At 33.3% G+C, this 10933-nt stretch overlaps 1 long non-coding RNA gene across 1 annotated transcript; it reads right to left on the bottom strand.

The window, feature by feature from the left end:
• Window positions 1-4917: 4917 nt before the first annotated feature.
• On the bottom strand, window positions 4918-10618 carry LOC129718758 (uncharacterized). Its single transcript, XR_008727037.1, has 12 exons — window positions 9705-10618; window positions 9326-9643; window positions 8722-9243; window positions 8247-8637; window positions 8010-8162; window positions 7731-7905; window positions 7355-7521; window positions 7007-7288; window positions 6768-6945; window positions 6477-6694; window positions 6201-6411; window positions 4918-5177 (listed from the first exon to the last, which is right to left on the bottom strand). It is a non-coding gene; the product is annotated as an uncharacterized LOC129718758 (long non-coding RNA).
• Window positions 10619-10933: the final 315 nt, after the last annotated feature.

The following is a 10933-nucleotide window of genomic DNA, read 5'->3' on the forward strand; positions in this document are numbered from 1 at the left end:
AACATTATTACATGTCAAACACAATTTTCAATCGTAGGTACATTGCAAAGATACAACAATCAAAACTATCACTATGGAAAAATATCCATAGTGACCAACAAACAAAATTTCAATCGCGAAAAGTCTACCTTATAACATGCACAACCTAATAATCATCATAAGAGGATAAGGATAGGTTGGGAGTAGACGCATAATATTCTCGCTCCGCCATGGGATTCTTCAAAAAGTTCTGGAAAAGGTTAAAGCGGTCATGCACGGTATGTTGCTGTTTGTGCCTGGTCCGGACATCAGAAGATTATGGAGTTTTTGAAATTCCGGACCAATTAGCGGAGTTGCCGGCACAAATGCAAGATGGACTTCGTGCAGCAATGTTACGACTCGAATGGTCTACAGTAGCGCTTGCTGGATCATTCGAATCGCTTACCGCTACGCCGATGCCAACAACTTTCGGAAGATCCCATGACAACCTGTCCTTAAAAGAAGAATCGGTTATTACCGTGATGGCAATAACCGGTATTCATCGTTGCAACACCTGGCCGGGCTGCATTGAAGTGTCAAAAGTGAAATCGACAGACTTCAATAAGCCAGGGTTGCTGCGACGATCTCGCCGAACGCAATACCTCAGCGGCGAGAGTGAGATTTATATTTTCTGTGTTTTAGTTACTGTTTTTAATTTAGTTTGTGTTTGTTTATTTTATTCCAAGTAATTTTTGTAGTGTCATTTTTGTGTTGTACATTTTTCTTGTGTGTTGTGTGTTTAAAGTGTACATGTAGAATGTAAGCAATGTGTGGATGGCGGATAACGGATAATGGATGACGTATGATGGAAGGATGCCTGATGGATGGATGAATAATTACTGATTAATGACGGACTGAAAAAACCTATCCTTATCCTCTTATCCTCTGTGTTTGTGGGTATGTTTATGTTGTATGTTAGTAGTGAATGATCTTTTTCATACACACAGTTCCTTTGCAGTGTGTGTATAAAAAAGATGGAATGAAAGAAAGTGTGTGTGTGTAAGATTTTTTTTCATATACACACTCCTTTTGTATAGTGCGTTTATGAAAAAATAGGAAAGAAAGAAAGTGTGTGTAATTGTAGTAAGAGCTTGTCTGTTTGTGTTGTACGTTTGTAGAGAATGTTTTTTTATACACATACTTTTTTGTGTAGTGTGTATAAAAAAATAGAATGGAAGAAAGTGTGTGAGTGAAAATTTTTCATATACACACTCCCTTTGTACAGTGTGTTTGTGAAAAAAGAAATGAAAGAAAATATATGTTTGTAGTAAAAGCTTGTGTGTTTATGTGGTATGTTTGTGAAGAATGTTTTTTATACACATACCTTTTTTGTAGTGTGTGTATGAAAAAATAGAATGAAAGAAAGTGTTTGTGTGTGTTTGTGTTTGTAGATTGTATAAAAAAAATATTAGAAATAATCGTTTAAAATGAGTTATTCCAAATTAGAAGTAGAAAAGTTAATGGAATCAAAAAATTCAGGAAATTTCAACTAAGACATTAGATATTGGAATTATTAATTGGAAATTATAAATAAGCAATTTAATATTAGAATTATTTTTTAGAAAAAGAAACTATTAATTGGGTTGAGTTTTGGAAATGGAAAATTAAAAATTTTAAATTCCAAAAATAACTTTGTAATAAGAAATTGTAATTGGAAAGTTGAAATGAAATCTAGATCATGGACAAAATAAGAGAGGAAAATAGGGAGTAGAATGTGGAAATAGAGCATTAAAATTAGAAGTTGCGAAATTTGAGATTGACTGTATTATTGTTGTGTTATCAGAAATGAGAAATTAGATATAAGAACTATTGATAAGAAATAAGATATTGGAAGTTATAGAACAGATATTATAAATTATAAAATAGATATTAGGAATTAGATTGAATACATGTATTAGAAAACATTGAATATTAGAAATCATAAATAAGAATTAGAAAATCAAAACTTAAAAATTTGAAATGAGAAATTCAAAATTAGAAATTGAAGAATTTTTAGAATTTAAAAATTAGGAATGGGGGGGTTATGGGTTGCAATTGAGTCCGCCTCCTTGTGGTGCAACCTGGGTAACGCTAAATGGACTCAGAATTAAAAAATATTTATTTGAAATGGAGGATAATAAATTATAAATTAGGCATTCGAAATCAGATATAGAAAATTGATTATTAGAAATAAGAGATAAGAGAAAAATCAAATTAGAAGTTGAAAACTGCAAGTACGATATTAAAAATTAGAAATTTAAAATCAGAGATTGGTAAGTGTAGATAAGTATGCAGAAATTAAAATAAAATTATTCTTTGAAATTTAAAATAAAATTATCTATTTGAAATTGGGACCTAGTAAATTGAAGATAAGAGATAGACAATAAGATATAGGTCGGACTCGATTATATAGAGACTCGATTATATAGAGACTCCATTATATATTGACTCAATTATATGTGATTCGATTATATATAATTTTAGACTCGATTATATATAGATGCAGAAATATTTTTTTCTTAAATTCAAGTATGACTTATCTAGAGCTAATATATCGTAAGAGAATATCTACAAAATATATAACGCTTGATAAAAAGGGAAAAAATAGAAAAAAATGTTAAAAAAAATTGAATTTTGAAAATTATTTAAAATAATTTGAAATAAAAAAACTAAAAATACTTCAATAAAAATACCTGAATTAAAATAATTCCAAAAATAAAAAAAAATAAAAAAAATATCATTTTAAAAATTTGAGAAAACAAGTCTACATATACTTTTATAATTTTTTAAATAATTTTTCTTTACATTTGACTGCAATTACATCAGGAATAACTACAAGATATGTATTTTTTGTAAGAAATGTGTTTCATGACTTTTAGGGGGATGAATCAAAAATAAAATTCTTCTTATTTATTTGAATTATTAATGAAAAGTAAGTAAGAAACATTTTTTTTCTCTGATTCGATTATATATAAAATTCGATTATATATAGTGAAAAAAAAATCGGGGACTATATATAATCGAGTCCGACCTGTATTAGTAATCAAAGATAAGTATGAAGTAATATAAAATTTTTAGAAGTTAAATGTAAGAAATTTAACTTCAAATTTGAAATGAATTATGAATTCGATTATATACTGTCTCCGAAAAATTTTCACTATGTATAATCGAATCAGAAAAAAAAATTTTTTTTGTTTATTTTGCATAAATATTTTGTTGTTTTTGAATAAATAAGTAGGATTTTTTTGACTTACATCCTTAAAGTCGCAAAAAACCTTTCTTACAAAAATATATGTATGTATAGATTTCGTAGTTATTGTTTATGTTATTGCAGTCAGCCATGGCAAGAACACTACACCGTGCTGCACGGATGCCACTTTTGCATGGAAACGCTACACGGCGTGTATTGCAACTTGCACTGCGTGATGTGTAAGAACGACCGCACAAAGTGTAAAAGCAAATTCACCGGTGCGATATTTCTGTGTTAGATCAGCTTTACTTTACTTGAAATATTATGGCTCAAAAATCAACGTTTTGGGTCAAAAAAATTTTGCGTTACGTCATATTGGACTGAAGGGAACGTCCATTAATTACGTACCGTAAATAAAAACTATTTTCGACCCCCTCTTTCCTCTAGGTAACGCTCTTTGTATAGATCTTCAAAATTTTTAGTATTGATTGCGACGTTTTGTCAGATCTCTACCTCCCCCTAAGCGTTACGTATTTTTGGACGATCCCTATACGACATTGCTGCTTTAGGTAAGTTATATTTAAAATTGAAAAAAAAATTATGATTCGATTATATACAATTTTATATATAATCGAATCAAATATAATCGAGTCAATATATAATCGAGTCCGACCTGTATTTGAAATTATTGATTGGAAATCAGATATAAAATTCGTATTGGATACAGGAAATTGAATATACGAAATGGATGATTCTTCGTGTATACTTGTGAGGTGATTTTTTGAGCGTTTGCATTGCTCGTGTTTGTAGTGTGTGCTTAAAGTGTATGGGGAATGTGTGTGTGTTCATAGTGTATGTGTAGCATGCTCGTAAAATTCAATATAATGTTGTTTTCATTAGGATTATAAATTTTAAATATGTGATTTAAACTGAAACTTGGAAATTGAAACAGTATAGTGTGTGTGTGTTGTGTGAAAGGAAGTGTGCGTGTGTTTGCGAAAGGATTTGTGTTGTTTTGTAAAATATTGTGTTTGGATTTCTTGAAGAATGTGTGTGTGTATGAAACTACGTAACCGTTGTTATATAATACATAATTTTGAATTAACATGAAACAAACAAAAAGTAAATGAATTGCAAAACTACTTCCTGCGTAACACTAAATGGACTCAATAAATTTAAGTAATTTAATTTAATTTTTGATAGATAGTTATACAAAAATGTTAAATTTGAAAAAAAAAATAACAAAGAAAAAATAATCAGAAATATGAAACTTTGAGATCATTGCGAGCACAATACTTTTCAACTTAAACTTAACGCAAACATAGATTCTATGTGTCATTTTTTCAAGTTTTCAAATAACATTTGATGTTATTCCACAAGGTCTCAATTATGCCCTTAATTCTGGTGACATTATTGCATGCATTTTCATTTATTTCTTCGTGAAACCGTCAAAGAACATCAGTAAGGTCTCAAAAAAGTTAAGTGTTTTTCCCGAAGTCATTTACATCGACAGAAAGCCAAAATGCTTTCATCAGTTATCAGCATTTCATCAGTTATTATCAGTCTGAGAAGTTGCGATGTGCCATCTTCCTTTGGTTAGTTGCCGAAAAACGTTACTTTGATTTTTATCAAATTTTTTAATTGTCAATCTCATTAATTTAATTAGAATCGTAGCGAAAAGTTGAACCAACTATTTTTTCACTCAATTCTAAGAATCAACAAGAATATTTAGAATCCTGTGCCATTAGCCCCACATTTGCATACTTTTGAGTGGTTTAGTGATTCACACTTTAAATAATTTTCGAAAGCTCTTATTAGCTAACTACTAAATTTTGGGACTGTCTCTTACCTTTGGCGATTTCTGTTTGGATGAAGAAAAATCTTTTTGTTTTTAGCCGTTTTATTCCATGTTTGACTAAATCATAATTTTTTTCCATTGTCGTCAATTTTATACACTTATACTTTTTTATTCACTTTGTTTATCTGTTATCTGAAAAAGTGAGAAAAATGCATTAAAAAAATATTTTCAATATTCTGCACTATCGGAAGTCGCCATCTCAAAGCTCAAAGTGACTTTTAGAGTTGATTGCCGGCCTCTGTACATGGCCCCGGTTTGTAAAACACCCATTTCAGGCTATAATCTAGAAACCAGAAGCAGCCGCTTTAAAGATAGAATAATTTGGGCAAAATTTTTGCAGAAATTCAACTTGTAATTAAATAGCCAAATATCAAAAGCCATATATGTGCTATACATCAAATAAACCAACTTAAACCTATGTGCTATACATATAACATTTCTTTAAAAGAATAAATAAATCTGCAAATGTATGTATGGTGCAAACGTAGAGAAATGCGGTACGCCAGACAGTAATTAGCGACTAACGAAGACTAAATTGAGAGTAAATTTTGCCACTATCCGGCTAGCTGTCTTGTCGAGAAGCACGTAAACATTTTGAAGACGTATGTTAAATTCGGAAGGTTGTCACATGTTGTGTTACGAATGATACACATGAACACAAATGGCAAACATTGTACCAAAACAAGCCAACGCCATAAGACAAAATTTGTAAATTCCAGTTTACTGTTATTTAATTTTAATTAATTAAATTCAATTATTAAATTTTGAAAAATGGATCGACACAAAATTACAAATTTAAAGCGTGAAATAACATATCGAATTAAGTGTATGACATTGCAGTTGTTCTCGTGTATCGTAATATAGTATTTAAAAACCAGGAAAAACTGGCTTCTAAGTTGAATGTCGGAAACCGAGAGACCAAATTTAGAAAAACGGAGGACAACAGTTAAGCTCTACTTTTTAATGATATTAAAAAATTGTTAGTCAAATCATAGAAGACAATACGTTAGAAAATCAACAGCAAAAACCAATAAATAAATTTTGAAAACGATGTTGTAAACTGCTATAAGTAAAAATTCAAGTAATTTAATGGAAATTAACATCACCTGTGAGCAAAACTGTTTATGAAGAATCTTATTGTTTCAAATTATTCACCTTCGGCAAAGCATAGCCGTCCATTATCATCTGCTGACGTCTTTCTTCCCATTATTCAGTTCGCGATTGAGCTAATTCTATAACGCTCTGGAACCCATCGATGCTCTCAAATGTAGTTTCAGGTATCCGCATGTAAGCTTAGACTCCGTGGAGACGGTTTACAGATTCTGTTAGAATTCAGACAGATTCTAATTGATGTGCATTATGGAGCCTAAATTTGAAAAATATCAATATTACATTCTTACAACGACCTTTTAGCGATATAGATATATGTACCTTGATTTTACTGCCTTAAATAACCTAGTAGTAACTGCTTCGTTGGTTTAATTCTGCGACATCCTCGTAAGATCTTCTATTACATGACATTCGGTCAAATTTAGCAATCGTTGTAAGCACAGTCTATTCGCTAGAATGTTCAAGCATTTGTCTGCTGAAAAAGGTTGTACTTCATTCGTGTAAAGATCGATCAACATTTGTGGTTGTGGAAGCACAATCTGGAATATCCAAGCAAGAATGAAAAAAGGATTATTTTCTTGGTCAATTGCTAGCCGACTAATAACTAATTACCAAATTGACATGGGATTCATTGAGGTTCCCGTTTAACAGAGCCTTCATGAAATCATATCGCGATACCAACATGACCCGTGAGCTTCATAGTTCTTAACATTCTGGTTCGCTTGCGTCTCCAAAAAAGTACCATCATTTGAGGCAGCTCCAAGAACTCCTGAGAAACACATTCACATGACTACAAGTTTTAAAACGATGAAACTATTAAATTAAAATTTAAAAACTATTAAAATTTTCACCTGTCACAAATTTTCATTTCATCACGAATAAAACATAGGCTTGCTTTGATCCGCAGTAAATGGTTCGACGAGTCGACGGACTTTATGCATATCACTTGGCTTACCCAATTCGCGCGATCCAGCGATCGTTGTGAGATCTTCTATTACGTGACATTCAGCCAAATTCAGCAATCGCGGCAAGCACAGTCTGTTCGCTAGTTCTAGGAGATTCAAGCATTTGTCCGCTAAAGTAGGGGGTACTTCATCCGGGTAATGGTTGAAGAACATTTGTGAAAGCACAATCTGAAATAACCAAGCAAAAATAAAAATGATTATTTTCTTGCTGATAGTCGACAAGTAACGAATTACCGAAATTGGAATGGGATTCATTACCGTTTCCGTTCAACATAGCCTTCATGACATTCATGACACTGGGTACCAACCAACATGATCCGGTGAACTTCATCGTTCATAAAACTCTGGTTCGCTTGCGTCTCCGACAAAAGTACCATCAGTTGAGGATGTTTCAAGTAATCCTAAGAAACACAAGAAATACATGCACATCAATACAATATTTTAAAAAAACTTACTACATTAACTTTTTCACCTGTCACAAATTTTCTTTTCACGAAAAAATAGGCATACTTTGATCCGCAGTAGGTAGTTCGGCGGACTTTGTGCATATCACCACAAACTGACAAACAAAGCATACTGGATGATTCAGTAAATATTCTTGTTGGCTTACCCAATTCCCCAATTCGCGCGATCCAGCTCCAACTTCAGTCATCTTTTATTTCGACGGGTGGCCGCTTTCATCCCATGTTCCACGAAAACCTTCTGGACGCTGACACAGTTATGCTTGGGACGGTAGCGTATGTGTCGGTCGATTTCCGGAGCATCTAACAGCTTACATCGGCTAGCTGCAAAAACAGCGAGTTAGAAGGGAACACATCAAATTTAGCATAGAAATTTCTACACCAATTAACTTAATCTATAATACTACTGACACTCTTCATATACATACTTGACACTCGCGTATTCACTGTATGTTTGAGTCTCCGGATTGAGGTCTGACTGAATTTTTGGAATTATTACGATCGTAATATCGCACACGAAATAGCTACCTTGCGGTTCAAACGCTGGCGATGAGTTATTGAAGGTGGTTCTTCACTAATTTCTATAAAAAAAGTAAATGTTTCGTCACATATAAGATTATGCCGAAAAATATTTAGCCTCTAATAATTAACCGATTGAAACTTACCTAACAAAACAGGAATAGGTGGAACCTCTTCGGAAAGAAAAAATGGCATGAAAAAGCCCGAGAATTGTTACTTCTCGGCTACTTAGCAACTTTTTTTCCTGTAGTTTTCGAAAAAATAATCGCAGCCCAACTTCTTTACGCTGTTTGCTTTGATTTGTTCTTACGATTTTTTATAGTAAATGCTGCTGAATATCAGGGTAGTGAGTAGTAAAACTACTGACACTCTTCATATACATACTTGACACTCGCGTATTCACTGTATGTTTGAGTCTCCGGATTGAGGTCCTACTGAATTTTTGGAATTATTACGATCGTAATATCGCACACGAAATAGCTACCTTGCGGTTCAAACGCTGGCGATGAGTTATTGAAGGTGGTTCTTCACTAATTTCTATAAAAAAAGTAAATGTTTCGTCACATATAAGATCATGCCGAAAAATATTCAGCCTCTAATAATTAACCGATTGAAACTTACCTAACAAAACAGGAATAGGTGGAACCTCTTCGGGAAGAAAAAATGGAATGAAAAAAGCCCGAACATTGTTACTTCTCGGCTACTTAGCAACTTTTTTTCCAGTAGTTTTCGAAAAAATAATCGCAGCCCAACTTCTTTACGCTGTTTGCTTTGATTTGTTCTTACGATTTTTTATAGTAAATGCTGCTGAAAATCAGGGTAGTGAGTAGTAAAACTACGAAACTATCGTAAACGTTGGCGCTGGTTTGTTGAATTTGAAATAATAATAGTTTAGAACACCTGATTTGGCGGGCCGTTTTAAACATAAATGGATCTCGATTTCAGCAATTGAAACTTACGTTGTCGAACTAAATATTTTACTGTATTGGCAGTTATGATACTGTACGAATCATTCAATCAGTATGATCTAAATCACAATAGGAACGACTCAAAATGATTATATGTTGTGTATTATGTACATTTTATTGTCCATCCTTTTGTCTCCTCAATTATGTTCAGATAATGTTTGTGCTCGGTAATAAACTGTAATAAACGGTAATAAACTTCTAACACTAGAAAATAACTCATGTGCTAAATAAGCGCGTGGGCTAAATCTGGAACTCACCTAGGTTTGTTGAAGGTCTTCTCCTTTTGAATCTGGTGTCAACCGCCGGCGGTTTTTCGATTGGATACCATCATACCTCGTATGACGATATTTAACCCATGGTTGGCCATTGAATCTTCACGGTACTCACTCATAATCTTATCCGCTAGACTAAGCGCGTCCGCCGCTCCGGTGATGTTTGCGATATCGGTAAATCGAACGACGTATTTAGAAGGTAGCAATGGAATCATCGATCCCGGCTGAGAAATAAAACATTCGGGTAGGTCCTCCGCAAATGGTGGAACTTTTCCGCGGCTGTTCCTCCGCTCGTTTGCTCAACTAGACGAAAATTTCAATTATTATTCATATAAAATGAAAAATCAAAGATTAACATACGTACATTTTGAATTAAAAACTCGTCCTAGCGCATGCATCAGTGTTTAACTTTCATTACATCTTACTGACTTTAATTTAAGCTCTTTTTTCTTACTTCTGCCTTTGAAGATGGTTGCACCCGGTTATGTGATAAATTTTAAATTCAAGCATTACTGCAGGCGGAAAAAGGTGTATATGTATACACATGTATACGATATCCAAAATTTTTGCTGGATGTATCGGTTGCTATAAAAACCAACGGTCAGGCTCTGCATCTTGGAAAGCCTCCAAGAAACTGCGGAATGCTTCAGGATCCTGCAGGAATATTTTCGTAAATCTTTCACTAACAACAGCTTGCGCTCGATTTCTGTTTTAAATGCCGAACAATAGCGGGATATTTTGTAAAGAAATTTATCAAACTGTTGTCTTTGATTTTCTCGAAAAGTTAGCTGTTCACCAGGAGCACCTTCAAAATCGAAATCATCCCGAAAATATAGTTCCGCATCGACCGGTGTGGTCCACTTCGCTACCTGGTAACCAAGACCGGCGGGCGGCGGCTATCGTCTTCACGGCTTTTGATGAATGACCAAATCAGCAACTGTTTCCGGAGCCAAATCAACGGACCAATCTATCGCTTTGAAGATGCCATTGTTGGTATTTACGCTATTGGAATGCATCCCGCTAGTAGAGATTGGTGAAGTTTTGTTTATAGAATTAGATAATTTCTTTTTTTAGTCACTGATGTTTCGTCGAGTTTGATTTGACTCTCTTTCGGTGGGAGAGCACTGTCGATATCGTCGAAGACTGAACGGAACCACCGTTTTGATCCCTAAAAAGTTAACGGAAGTTATTTTATATTGTTTCAGAGCTGGTTATTATGTTATTGCGGTTCTTTTCTAAAATCCGCAGACCATCAAACAAGTTGCGCGCAACAGAGTTGTGTGCAGGGTTGCCACATTTAAATCTGTGTTTTCCCTTGAAAAAATCTGAACATCTGTATCTGGAACAAAAATATCTGTAAAAAAATCTGTGTTGTTTAAACACAAAGAACTTTGTATTTTTTGAGTTTTTATGGTACATAAACCAAATTTTTAGCTTAAAACGTGTGAGGAGTTGAAAATATGTTCAATTTGCTCAATATTTAATGGAATAAAATTTGGATTGAAATTAATGTCAATTTCGAAAAATCTGTAAATCTGTACTTTTCGACGAAAATCTGTATATCTGTATATACAGATTCTGTACCGTTTCTTC

Source organism: Wyeomyia smithii, chromosome 1, assembly GCF_029784165.1.
Source record: "Wyeomyia smithii strain HCP4-BCI-WySm-NY-G18 chromosome 1, ASM2978416v1, whole genome shotgun sequence".
NCBI classification, from domain to species: Eukaryota; Metazoa; Arthropoda; class Insecta; order Diptera; family Culicidae; genus Wyeomyia; species Wyeomyia smithii.